The sequence below is a fragment of the Pristiophorus japonicus genome, unplaced genomic scaffold, assembly GCF_044704955.1.
Source record: "Pristiophorus japonicus isolate sPriJap1 unplaced genomic scaffold, sPriJap1.hap1 HAP1_SCAFFOLD_30, whole genome shotgun sequence".
Taxonomy (NCBI): Eukaryota; Metazoa; Chordata; class Chondrichthyes; family Pristiophoridae; genus Pristiophorus; species Pristiophorus japonicus.
In genome coordinates this window covers 7,431,225-7,445,101 of record NW_027252779.1, presented here as the reverse complement: position 1 = coordinate 7,445,101, position 13,877 = coordinate 7,431,225, and the positions used below count along the sequence as shown (strand labels likewise).

The following is a 13,877-nucleotide window of genomic DNA, read 5'->3' as shown; positions in this document are numbered from 1 at the left end:
TTAGTTGATGTTCTATTACTGACTGTTCCATTTTAGGGCTTTTCCTTAATCTAACTTATTTCACTTCTCACCCCTCGTTAGCCTTCCATCATATCAAACCCTAAACATGTAACATTTGAGTACATAACTTGTGGTTGTAGTAGACTTAACTGCATAGTCTCACTTTAAACTTCGCTGAAATCCTTTGAACCACCCTTTATTGAACTGCCTTGCATAATATTTGAAAATCCGTTAATTTTGTATCAGCTAACCCGTTTTTGGAAGCAATTTAATTTAAAGAACGTGTTCACACATTTTGCGCATGTCAGCCTGTGACATTTTCTGATATTTGTAATTGTCATTGTCACAAACTCCTTTCCCTAGCCACCGACTCCATCCCTCTCCCCAACTTCTGTCTGATGCTCAACCATACTGTTCGCAACCTTCGTGTTATACTTGACGCTGATATAAGTTTGTGACCATATATCTGCAGCATACCTAAAATTGCCTACTTCCACATCTGTTGCATCACCCGTCTCCATTCTTGCCTCAGCTCATCCACTACTGACGTCCTCATCCGTGCCTTTGTTACTTCAGGACTTGCCTATTCCAACACACTCCTCCCACATTCTACCCAACATAAACTAGAGTTGATCCAAAACTCGGCTGCCTGCGTCCTCACTCGAAATAAGTCCAGCTCACCCATCACCCTTGTGCTCGCTGATCGACATTGCCTTCTGGTTAAGCAGTCAGTGGGTGTGGTCTAATCAGTGGATGGGGTCCAGTCAGTGGGTGGGGATTGCTCTGTCTCGGACCCGTGCGGCACATGGCCTGGAAGTATTTGAGGCAGGATAGAGGAAGATGTACTCTGTGTCTAACCTGTACTGTACCTGCCCGGGAAGTGTTTGATGGGACAGCGTGGAGGGAGCTTTACTCGATATCTCCCCCGTGCTGTATGTGCCTTGAGAATATTTGAGGCAGGGTAGAGGAAGATATATTCTGTGTCTAACCTGTACTCTACCTGAACGGGGAGTGTTCGATGGGACAGTGTAGAGGAAGATATACTCTGTGTCTAACCTGTACTCTACCTGTACAGGGAGTGTTTGATGGGACTGTGTAGCGGGAGCTTTACTCTGCATCTAACTCATGCTGTACGTGCCCTGGGAGTGTTTGGTATATTGTAGACTGAGATTTACTCTGTATCAACACTGGTAGTGTTTGAGACAGGATGGAGTGAGATTTACTCTGTATCTAAGCCGTGCAATACCGGTAGTCTTAAAATCAGTGGTAGCGAAAATGCTTGAATCTATTATTAAACATGTGGTAACACGGCACTCTGGAAGTAATAACAGGATTGGGCAGAATCAACACGGATCGAAGAAGTGGTAAATGTACTTGACAAGTCTGTTAAATTTTTTGAGGTTGTTGTTGGTTTTTCGGTCAGTGGGGTGACGCCCCTTTGGAATTTTGCATTCCTTACTACTCACACTTTCCCGAGTTTACTACTCAGCCTTTCTTGCCTTGTCCCTTGATTTGTCCTCTTTGGTTATTTTCATTATTTTGAATTATTTTGATTAATAATATGATCTTTTAGGTTCTAGTTTCTTCTGTTTTGGAAATTGGATTATCTAATGCCCCCTATTTACTGTGTCTGGACCGCTGTGCCTTTGTGTGTCGTTCAGGATACTGATGCACCGCTCTGTTTTTAGATTAGATCTGGTGTGAGGTTAATATCGGCAATATACATTCTGTTCTGGCTTCCTCTTTTTGTTGACTTGGTTTTCTCCTGTCCGTTATTTGCAGTATCAGAGCTGCTGTGGCTTTGTATGTCATTCTGGACGCTGACGCCTTGCTCTAATTTATTCTGGATACTGGTGTACCATTCTATTTCTCGGGTTAGGGCCTTTGTTGTTTGGGACAGTGGGGTAATGTTCCTTTGGAACTTTTATGGAAGTGTTTTATTAATAATAAATTTGATGGTAAATTGAATTGTACCAAGAGATTAAATATATGGAGATTGGATTGTATTTATGTACAGTCCCTCTTAGGGAATGTTGGTTTAGGAAGAATTTTTTTTTAGATGATGCGGGTGGGTGGGTGGTTGGTGGGTTGGGTTTGTCGTTTCAAATTGGTTATTAGGTAGGTTGTTAGTTCCTTACTATGTATTCAATTTGTTTCTGTGGAGTTCGGCAACTTATTAATTGTAAGTAAGTCAATTGTATTTTTTGGATTTATTAATAATATTATTATTGGTGTTCTAAGTTAGGGATATTAATTGGGGAGTTATTGTTATTGTTTAAACTGTTCAAGGATCTGTGGAAGCCGCCTGTTGGAAATGGAGATTTGCTGCTGCTATTAGTCAGAATGCTGATTGGTCACAGCATGGAGCTGCGTGTTCCCGAGTCTGTGTCTTCCCATTTGATTCATTTAACAATTTGTGAATTTGTGGATTAAGTTTCGGTTACGTGGGGCAGTGACTGGGGGAGGTGGGTTTGTTAACTTTTTGGTTGTGAAGAGTGGGCCGTTGTTTGTTTATCGGGGTTGCAGCGAGCGGTGGCTGAGGAAAAGAGTGTTCGAAGATCAGTCTCTCAAATCTGTCACCAAGCTCATGGTCTACAGGGCTGTAGTAATACCCGCCCGCCTGTATGGCTCAGATACATGGACCATGTACAGTCGACACTTCAATTCACTGGATAAATACCACCAACGAAGTCTACGCAAGATCCTACAAATCCCCTGGGAGGACAGACACAATAAAATTAGCGTCCTCGACCAGGCCAACATCCTCAGCATTGAAGCACTGACCACACTTGATCAGCTCTGCTGGGCAGGGCCGCATTGTTCGCATACCAGACACGAGACTCCCAAAGCAAGCGCTGCACTCGGAACTCCTTCATGGCAAACGAGCCAAAGGTGGGCAGAGGAAATGTTACAATGACACCCTGAAACTCTCCTTGATAAAAGCAACATCCCCACAGACACCTGGGAGTCCCTGGCCAAAGACCGCCATAAGTGGAGGAAGTGCATCCGGAAGGGCGCTGAGCATCTCTATTCTCATCGCCAAGAGCATGCAGAAATCAAGCGCAGGCAGCGGAAGGAGAGTGTGGCAAACCAGCCCCACCCTCTGTTTCCATCAACAACTGTGACAGAGTCTGTAATTCTCGTGTTGGACTGCACAGCCACCTGAGAACTCACTTATAGACTGGAAGCAATTCGTCCTCGATTAAAAGGGATTGCCTATGATGATGACCTCCGTTTGTTGTGGCAGTTTGTTTTGCTGGGATCGCCAATTTTATTTTTTGCGTGCATCTTTATCTTGCTGTGGGATCTCGGTGGGGTTGTGTGGCGGGGGCGGTGGTGGTGTAGTCTGCGATAGGTTGTATGCTGGGACTCGGTTAGGTTGTGTATGTGGGGGGGTCTCGGTTAGGTTGTGTGCGGGGGCGTCTCGGGGAGGTTGTGTGTGGGGGCGTCTCGGTTAGGTTGTGTATGTGGGGGGTCTCGGTTAGGTTGTGTATGTGGGGGTGTCTTGGTTAGGTTGTGTGTGTGTGGGGGGGTCTCGGTTAGGTTGTGTGTGTGGGGGTCTCGGTTAGGTTGTGTGTGTGAGGGGGGTCTCGGTTCGGTTGTGTGCGGGGGCGTCTCGGTTAGGTTGTGTATGTGGGGGGTGGCTCGGTTACGTGGTGTGTGTATGGGAGGTCTCGGTTAGGTTGTGTGTGTGTGGGGTGTCTCAGTAAGGTTGTGTGTGTGGGGGGGTCTCGGTTTGTTTGTATGTGTGGGGGGGTCTCGGTTAGGTTGTGTGCGGGGGGTCTCGGTTAGGTTGTGTATTTGGGGGGTCTCGGTTAGGCAGTGTATGTGGGGGTGTCTCGGTTAGGTTATGTGTGTGGGGGGTGTCTCGGTTAGGTTGTGTTTGGGGGTTCAGGGTTAGGTTGTGTGTCTGGGGGGAGGTCTCGGTTAGGTTGTATGTGCGGGTGTCATCAAGGTTAGATTGTTTGGGTGGGGTCACAATTAGATTGTGTTTCCGGGGTTCATGGTTAGGTTGTGTGTGTGCCGGGGGAGGTCATGGTTAGTTGTGTGGTTGGGATCTTGGTTACATTGTGTGTGTGAGTCGGTCTCAGTTAGGTTGTGTGTTTGGGGCGGTTTTGTTCAGATTGTGTGTGTCAGGGGGATCACGGTTAGGTAGTGTGCATGGGGGGGTCATGGTTATATTGCGTGTGTGTTGGGGAGTCTCAGTTAGCTTTTGTGTGTGCAGGGGTATCAGTTAGGTTGTTTGTGGGGGGGTCTCAGTTAGGTTGTGAGTATTTGGGGTGGGGTCTCCGATGGATTTTGTGTGGGGTGGGTCTCCGATGGATTTTGTGTGGGGGGGTTCTCGGTTAGGTTGCGTGTGGGGGGGTCTCAGTTAGTTTGTGTGTGGGGGCGGTCGCAGTTAGGTTGTGTGTATGGGGGGGTCTCGGTTAGGTTGTGTGTGGGGGGTCAGGGTTAGGTTGTGTGTGGAGGGGGGTCCTCGGTTAGGTTGTGTGTGTGGGAGGGTGCGTCAGGGTTAGGTTTGTGGGGGGAGTCTGGGTTAGATTGTGTGTGAGGGTTTATAGGTTAGGTTGTGTGTGTGTGTGTGTGTGAGGGGGTCTCGGTTAGTTTCTTTGGGAGTTGGGGTCTCGGTTAGGTTGTTTGGGTGGCTCTCTTTCATTTTACAGGCTTTTAGAGATCGAGTAGTCGGGCAAATTCGTTGTTAGTTATTTTTGGGCCCAGTGCCGATTAAAAGCCTCGGGCTGGATTTAACGTGTGCCCATGGGGGCGGGTTGGAGCGGAGGTCTTGTTCTTCCCAGGGAAGGGATTGGTCTCTGTAAAGCTTGATTTATGAACATGGAAGTGCTGATATTTGTTTTAAGATTTTAAATGTTATTAGTTGTTTTTTGTTATTTTTTAAATTTATTGAACAATGTATGTTTTTGGGTGAGGGATGTTTTAATGAGTAATACAGTTGTAGGATGGGGAAGGAGGGATTATGTCATTTTAATTGTTAATGGTCTTAGCGGGTTGATCAGGGTCCTGCTGCATTGGAGGACTGCATGGGGGAGAAGGGAGCGAGAGTTTAGAAAGCAATTTTTCCTTCCCTGGCAATCGAAGAAGACTTACTTCCACTCTAAAAGTGAGTTCTCAGGTGAATGAACAATCGAGGATCCGCAAGATCCTGAAAATCCCCTGGGAGGACAGATGCACCAACATTTGCGTCCTCGACCAGGCCAATATCTCCAGCATTGAAGCACTGACCACAATTGATCAGCTCCGCTGGGCAGGCCACATTGTTCACAAGCCAGATACGAGATTCCCAAAGCAAGCGCTCTACTCGGAACTCCTTAACGGCAAATGAGCCCAACGTGGGCAGAGAAAACATTACAAGGACACCTTCAAACCCTCCTGATAAAGTGCAACATCCCCACCGACACCTGGGAGTCCCTGGCCATTGACCATCCGGGAGGGCGCTGAGCACCTCGAGTCTCATTGCCGAGAGCATGCAGAATGAAGTGTAGACAGCGGAAGGACCGTGCGGCATACCTGTCCCACCCAACCTTTCCCTCAACGACTATCTGTCCCACCTGTGACAGGGACTGTGATTCTCAAATTTCTCCATTTACAGACACTCCTTGACTGGTCCCCATTTCTCCCCCATTTACAGACACTTCCTGACCTGTCCCCATTTCTTTTCCATTTACAGACACTCCCTGACCAGTCCCCATTTCTCCCCCAATTGCAGACACTCCCTGAGCAGTCCCATTTACTCGCCCATTTACAGACGCTCCCTGACTCACTGGTGTTTTCCCAGCACTTCCTGGTTGTCCTGGAGTCTGCGTCTGAAACTGGCGGGTAGTTGTGGGGAGGCGAATAATGCGGAGTTTTGTCTCTCAAACTCAAGGAGGAAACGGGACCTTTTTGTTGTGTCTTCAAACAGATGGAAGCCTGTGGGGTGGAGCAAACATTGCAACATTTGGTAATGAAATGGATTCATTCAAGAAAGACAGCAGGGTTTCAGGAAATCACAGTGCAGTGAGAAAGGAAATGCAGGGGATGTGTAGATGGATTGTCAAAAGGAGGCTTGTTGATCAAATTAAGGCTCACAGTATTAAAGGGAGTGGGGAAGCGTGGAGAGGAAGTTGGATAAAGGGCAGAAACCAGAGAGTAGCGGTTAATGGAGGTTCTTCAGACTGGAGTGATGTAAACAGTGGTGTCCCTAGAGTCAGTGTAGGGAACATTGCTCTGCTCAATATAGAGAAATGATCTGGGCTTGGGTACAGGATCAAAATCTCCAGGGAAAGCCAAAAAGGGCCCATGGACAACTGTGAAGAGGACTATAATGCCTTCATTGTCAAAACACAGGTTAGTAATTAGGGCAGGTAGATGTGAAATGAAATTTAATGCAGAGAAATGTGCTGCAATAGATTTCGGGAGGAAGAAAAAGGGAGGACATGTACATTAAGTGGTAAAACTTTCAATGGAGTAGAGGAGCAGAGAGATTTATGGTTGTAAGATTCTAGCTAATTCCTTGTCTTGTTGAGGATTGAGAGACGAGTGTTCGAACACAAGAACATAAGAAATAGGAGCAGGACTGGACCATCTGGCTCCTTGAGCCTGCTCCACCATTCGATAATATCATGGCTGATCTGATCCTGATCTCAACTCCACTTCCCTGCTCACTCCCCGGAACCCTTCACTCCCTTATCACTCAAAACTCTGTCTATCTCCACCTTAAATAGATTCAATGATTATCAGCAACTTTAATATCTTAAGAAATATAACTTGAGCAGATTATCTGTGCTCTACCACATCAGAGTAAAGATGCAAGTCCCGCTTGTCCACGGTAACTGACACCAGATCAGCCCGCTGGATGAAACCTCGCGCGCCCTGAGCTTGATCTCCGGTGTCACCAGTCCCCACTGCCCCCTTACATCAGTCACCCTTCACTTTTATACCCTGCACTGATCCAACTCTGGCACCGGACTCTTCTTTGTCTTCTCTGCTGGGTTTGGGCAGGAAGTGAGGAAAAGACAGCTGGAACTTCTCTAATCTGTGATTTACAAGGACACTTTCCCTGGTTCCCAGAAGTTAAATTACTCAGTAATTTTCTCATTATCCCTAAACTCCCCTGCCTGCTGTTACTTGTTATTTCTTATAGTTTCACAATTATAGGTATAAACATCACACATTATACTCTAATCTATTGTCTTACTCACTCTGGTTTAAGCTTACATTGTGGTTACTAACAGACAAGCCCTGTTCTTTCTCCTGATCTGATTACTGATTGCAACAGTGGGTTCAGTGAATGGAATGTCTGATCAGTGTTGCCATTGTGACCTGTCTGCAGCGAATTGATTGTTTGAGTTTATAACTAAACTTCTTTTTCCGATGATGCACATTTAAGTCAAAGTCAATGTATTTTAGCCATTTTATGTTGATAAAATGGTTAAAGAAGCACATGCGGTCCACGGGTTTATAAATAGGGGTGTGGAGTACAAAAGAACAGAGGTCATGTAAACCTGCACAAATCATTGGTTAGGCTGCAGTTCGAATATTGTTTCAGGTTTTGGGGATCTTACACCAGGAAGGATGTGGAGGCCATGGAGAGGGTGCAGAGAGATTCACTGAGATGATACCAGGGAAGAGAGGCTTTAGTTATCAGGGGAGATTGGAGAAACTGGGACTCTTTTCATTAGAACAAAGGGTCATTGGAGATCTGAGGGAGATGTACAAAGTTTGATCGGTAAATGAGGAAAAACTATTTCCACCGGTCGGTGAGTCAGTAATTCGAGGGCATCAAATTAAATACATCACCAAAAGTCTTAGACCCAGGGATGAGCTATCAAACACACTGTACAACAATGTTCGTGACACTCACTGTCCCTCCGCATCTGTGTCCAGGGGAGGAACTAATGGGTTTTTCCTTATCTTTGGGTTAAATAATGTTCTCATCGAGGTGATGGATGTCAGTGTTTGGGAATGGGTCATTCTGAGCACCTAGTGTCTGCCGAAAGCACTTCCAGGGCAGTTACAGCACGGTTTAGATACAGATTAAAGTTCTCTCTACACTGTCTCATCAAAGACTCCCAGGGCAGGTACAGAAACGGGTTAGATACAGAGTAAAGCTCATTCTACACTGTTTCATCAAACACTCCCAGGGCAGGTACAGAACGGGTTAGATGCAGAGTAAAGCTCCCTCTACACTGTCCCATCAAACAATCCCAGGGCAGGTACAGAACGGGTTGGATACAGCGTAAAGCCCCCTCTACACTGTCCCATCAAACACTCCCAGGGCAGGTACAGCACGGGTTAGATACAGTGTAAAGCTCCCTCTACACTGTCCCATCAAACACTCCCAGGGCAGGTACAGCACGGGTTAGATACAGTGTAAAGCTCCCTCTACACTGTCCCATCAAACAATCCCAGGGCAGGTACCACACAGGATTGCTGAACTCTCAGTGTTGCCATCTTTCAGATGCGTCGTTCAACCAAGGCCCGATCAGTTCTCAAGCAATACTCAAACAGATTATCTGGCCATTGTTGTTCATGGCAGCTTGCTGTGTGCAAATCATCTGCTGCATTTCCGATACTACAACAGTGAATGCACTTCAAATGTACTTTGCTTTTGTTGTATTTCATTGGTTGTAAAGCACTTTGGGACAACCTGAGGTCATGTGAAATGCTACATAAGGACAGGTCTTTGTTAAGTGAAGGAGAAAAGTTCCAAAATAGGAACATTTGGTAACAGGATAACAATTAGTCTCCTCTTATATTGGAGAGATCAAGGAATCTTCAAACTGTGTGTTGGAACCAAAGCTGATATCCAGAACGTTAAGCTCCAACCCAGTTACAGGGGAAACACAGCCCGACTGTCAGAATGAACACGAGTCAGTCCCGACGTGATTCACAGCAGAATCCAAACCTGCAGTCACTTGTGAACTCGCTGATGTCTCAGCAGGTTGGATGGGGTATTGAATCCCTTCCCACGCACGGAGCAGATGAACGGTCTTTCCCCAGTGTGAACTCGCTGGTGTATCAGCAGGTTGGATTTCTGAGTGAATTCCTTCCCACACTCAGAGCAGATGAACGGCCTCTCCCCAGTGTGAACTCGCTGGTGTATCAGCAGGTTGGATTTCTGAGTGAATTCCTTCCCACACTCAGAGCAGGTGAACGGCCTCTCCCCAGTGTGAACTCGCTGGTGTTTCCTCAGATCACTTCTGATTTTAAAGCACTTCTCACAGTCAGAACATTTAAACAGTCTCTTATTGGTGTGAACATGTTGGTGTGCCAGCAGGTTGGATGAACAAGTGAATCCCTTCCCACACACGGAGCAGGTGAACGGCCTCTCCCCAGTGTGAACTGGCTGGTGTGCCAGTCGGCTGGAAGAATCACTGAATCGCTTCCCACACATGGAGGAGGTGAACGGCCTCTCCCCGGTATGAACTCGCTAGTGTCTCTGCAGGTCGGATGGCCGAGTGAATCCTTTCCTACACTCTGAACAAGTGAACGGCCTCTCCTCAGTGTGATTGCGCTGGTGAATTTCCAGCTCAGACGGGTAACTGAATCCATTCCCAGGGTCTCCACATTCCCACGGTTTCTCCATGGTGCGGGTACCCTTATGTCCCTCCAGGTTGGATGATCAGTTGAAGCCTCGCCCACACACACAACATGTTTACAGTTTCTCCTCGCTGTGAATGGTGTGATGTCTTTTCAGGCTGTGTAACCGATTAAAGCTCTTTTCACAGGCAGTATACTGGAACACTCTCACTCGGGTGTGTGTGTCTCGTTACTTTTGCAGTCACTCTGATATTTGAAATATTTGCCAACAGGCAGAACAGACAAACATTTCTCCTTCCACATTCAAAGGCCGCTGATATTCATGTTGCGGTGGATCAAGTGACTCTGTGAGATCTTGGTAATGTTTGGTTCGTGTTTCCCATCTTCAAATCCTCCCCTTCTAATCATCTGAAAAAGGAGTTTACAAAAGTAAGGACAGGATAGATATTGAGAAGAGACTATTCTAGTTTCTGTGGTACACATATTCCTCTCTAGTTTCTCCACAGCTGTAAATCCCTATCCCACAAACTATCCCTGCTCTCCATGCTGAAATCCAAACCCATTACATCATCGCCAACATTTGTTCCTTCTTGCTGAAGGTGCTGACTCTGGCAGGGTTCAGTTCTACACTCACTGGGTCCCTTCCCTCTCCTCCCGTGAAGGTGCTGACACTGGCTGGATTCAGTTCTACACTCACTGGTACCCCTCCCTCTCTTCCCCTGATGGTGCTGACTCTGGCTGGGTTCTAGTTAGTCCACAGCTAGAGTACTGTGTGCAGTTCTGGTCACCACATTATAAGAAATATGTGATTGCAGCAGACAGGGTACAAAGATTTACGAGGATGTTACCTGGACTGGAGAATTTTAGCTATGAGGAAAGATTGGAAAGGCTGGGGTTGTTTTCTTCAGAAAGAGGACGCTGAGGGGAGACCTTATTGAGGTGTATAAAATGATGAGAGGCCTAGATAGAATAGATAGGAAAGACCTATTTCCCTTAGCAGAGGGTCAATAACTGGGGTGCATAGATTTAAAGTAATTGGTGGAAGGTTTAGATGGGATTTGAGAAGCTTTTTCTACCAGAGGATGGTGGGATTCTGGAACTCACTGCCTGAAAGGGTGGTAGAGGCAGAAACCCTCATAACATTTAAAAGTACTTGGATATGCACTTGAGGGTCCGAGATAGAGTGGATAGGAAGGACCTATTTGCCTTAGCAGAATGGTCATTAACTCGTGGGGAATAGAATTAAAGTAATTGGGAGAAGGATTAGAGGGGAGACCTTATTGGGATGTATACAATTATGAGGGGCCGAGATTGAGTAGATAGCAAAGACATATTTCCCTTAGCAGAGCTGTCAGATGTGGCTCAGTGAGTCAGAAGGTTGTGGGTTCAATCTCACTCCAGGGACTTGAGCGCATATAATCTGGCTGACACACCAGTGTTACTGCAATGTCAGAAGAGCCGTCTTTCGGATGAGGCTTTAAACCGAAGCCCCGTCAACTCTCTCTCTGGTGGACGTAAAAGATCCCATGGCATTATTTCGAAGAAGAGCAGGGAAGTTATCCCCAGCATCGTGGCCAATATTCGCAAATTAGCTGCAGTGTTTCGCAGATTACAACAGTGACTTTGCTCCAAAAGTACTTCATTCTCTGTGAAGAGCGGTTGTCGTGAAAGGCGCGATATAAATGTAAGGCTTTCTTTTTTGTGCCGTTAACTACAGGGCTACAGACCAAGAGCTGTGCAGTTGGATTCGGCTGGAGAGCTCTGTGCCGGCCGGCAGGGACATGATGGGCTGAATAACCTCCTTCTGTGCTATCAATGTCTGGGATTCGATGATGTCACAGAATGGGTGATTGACAGTCGAGAGTCTGCGCATGCGCACCGGCAACCACGTCCGGCACAGCGCCCCCTGTCGGTCCCCATTGGTAATAACCGCGCATGCCCAGTGGACACCAACCACCTCCTCTGCCTCACACTCGGAGCTGCGCCTGCGCACTCGGATCATGTGGCGTCGAGTCAGCGCAGTGTCTTCCGGGGAAAGGCGTCTGTGTAAAGAGCCGCGAGCAGTGACGCACAGTGAGTTTTCTCCGCTCCGATTGGGTAGAGAATCGTGCGGGGGGATAGGGAGAGAATAAAGGGAAATCCAATCCCGAGAGTCCGCCCATCCGGGTCCCCGAGACCAGTTTCCACCAGTTTGGCGGAGCGTGCTCGAGGGACACGTGACCCGGGTCTGATTGATGGGAGCTTCCGACCAATGCGGAGCGAACGGGGCGGGGCTGGAGGAGTGAGCTGGGGCAGGTCCTCCAACCAATCGGGGAGCCCGAGGGGCGGGATTTGTGCAGCTGATTGTCTGAGACGCAGGGCACGACCTTGTGCAGTCTCTTGTTCAGGGCCTGGAGCCAGGGGAGGCTATAGGCCTTTATTGTGGGCTCTTGTGGACACATCATCATCATCATCATCGGCAGGTCCTCGGAATCGAGGAAGCTTGCTTCCACTCCTGAAGTGCGTTCTTTGGTGGCTAAACAGTCCAATACAGGAACCACAGAGTGTGTCACTGGTGGGTGGGGCAGCCTTGCCGCACACTCCTTCCACTGCCTGCGCTTGACCTCTTCTTGCTCTCGGCGTTGAGACTCGAGGCGCTCAGTGCCCTCCCGGATGCGCTTTCTCCATCCAGGGCATTCTTTGGCCAGGGACTCCCAGGTGATGTGGTGATGTCGCACTTTCTCAACGAAGCTTTGAGGTGTCCTTGTAACATTTCTGCTGCCCACCTTTGGCTCGTTTGCCGTGGATACAAGGCTCTGGGGCTCACAACCCACTGGCTCACATTTTAATGCAGATTTTTCAATTCATCATTTTAATATAGACTTGTTAAATTGATAAATAAAAGCAGACAAACCCCGTGCTTCTGTGGAACAGTTAGGAGGAGGCCAGCATCGCGAGACCTGAGCGGACGCGGGAGTACAAAAGGCAGCAGTCAGGAGGAGGCCAGCATCGCGAGACCTGAGTGGACGCGGGAGTACAAAGGGCCATAGTCAGGAGGAGGCCAGCATCGTGAGACCTGAGTGGACGCGGGAGTACAAAGGGCCACAGTCAGGAGGAGGCCAGCATCGTGAGACCTGAGTGGACGCGGGAGTACAAAGGGCCATAGTCAAGAGGAGGCCTGCATCGTGAGATCTGAGTGGACGCGGGAGTACAAAGGGCCACAGTCGGGAGGAGACCAGCATCGCTAGACCTGAGTGGACGCGGGATTACAAAGGGCCATAGTCGGGAGGAGGCCAGCATCGCGAGACCCGAGTGGACGCGGGAGTACAAAGGGCAGCAGTCAGGAGGAGGCCAGCATCGCGAAACCTGAGCGGACGCGGGAGTACAAAGGGCAGCAGTCAGGAGGAGGCCAGCATCGCGAGACCTGAGCGGACGCAGGAGTACAAAGGGCAGCAGTTAGGAGGAGGCCAGCATCGCGAGACCTGAGCAGACGCGGGAGTACAAAGGGCAGCAGTCAGGAGGAGGCCAGCATCGTGAGACCTGAGCGGACGCAGGAGTACAAAGGGCAGCAGTCAGGAGGAGGCCAGCATCGCGAGACCTGAGCGGACGCGGGAGTACAAAGGGCAGTAATCAGGAGGAGGCCAGTTGCAGCAAAATCATAAAGTAAAAAAAAAAATCGAAATCGAAGTGTGACGTCACAGCCAAGCAGGTAAGTGATTGGCTGGTGGATTGGTGAGTATTTCTTTTCTTTAAGAAATCTTTGGCATTGCTGTAGGTTAGGAACTCCAATTAAATATATGTGATCTTCATTATCTAAGGAGAACCAGTTAATGAAATCGGCTCTGTGCTGAAACGGTTTGGGTGGAGATAAGGAATAATAAAGGGAAACCCCACAGATTAAAATGGTACAGGAGGATAGGGAATGGGTGACCGTCGCACACAAGAGTATGGCGAGGCAGGTAGTGCAGGAGTCCCCTGAGACTTTCCCGATCAACAACTGGTAATCTATTCTGACTACTGGCGAGGGCGGTGATGCCTCTGGGGAGTGCAGCCAGGGCCAAGTCCACAGCACCGTGGGTGGCTCAGCTGCACAGGGGTGAAGGAAGAAGACGGAAAAGCCTATCGTGATAGGAGATTCAATAGTTAGGGGAGCAGATAGGCGCTTCTGCAGCAGCAAAAGTGATATCAGGATTGTGTGTTGCCTCCCTGGTGCAAGGGTCAATGATGTCACTGAGCGACTGCAGGGCATTCTGTGGAGGGAAGGGGAACAGCCAATGTTTGTGGTCCACATTGATACCAACGACATAGGTAGAAAGAGGGGTGAGGTCCTGAAAGCTGAGTTTAGGGAGCTAGGAGTA

The 13,877-nt window shown here is 48.2% G+C and overlaps 1 pseudogene; it reads right to left on the bottom strand.

Annotated features, from left to right (window-relative positions):
• Positions 1–8,911: 8,911 nt before the first annotated feature.
• LOC139248899 (zinc finger protein 436-like) overlaps positions 8,912–13,877 on the bottom strand; it is a 99,378-nt pseudogene continuing 94,412 nt past the window's right edge.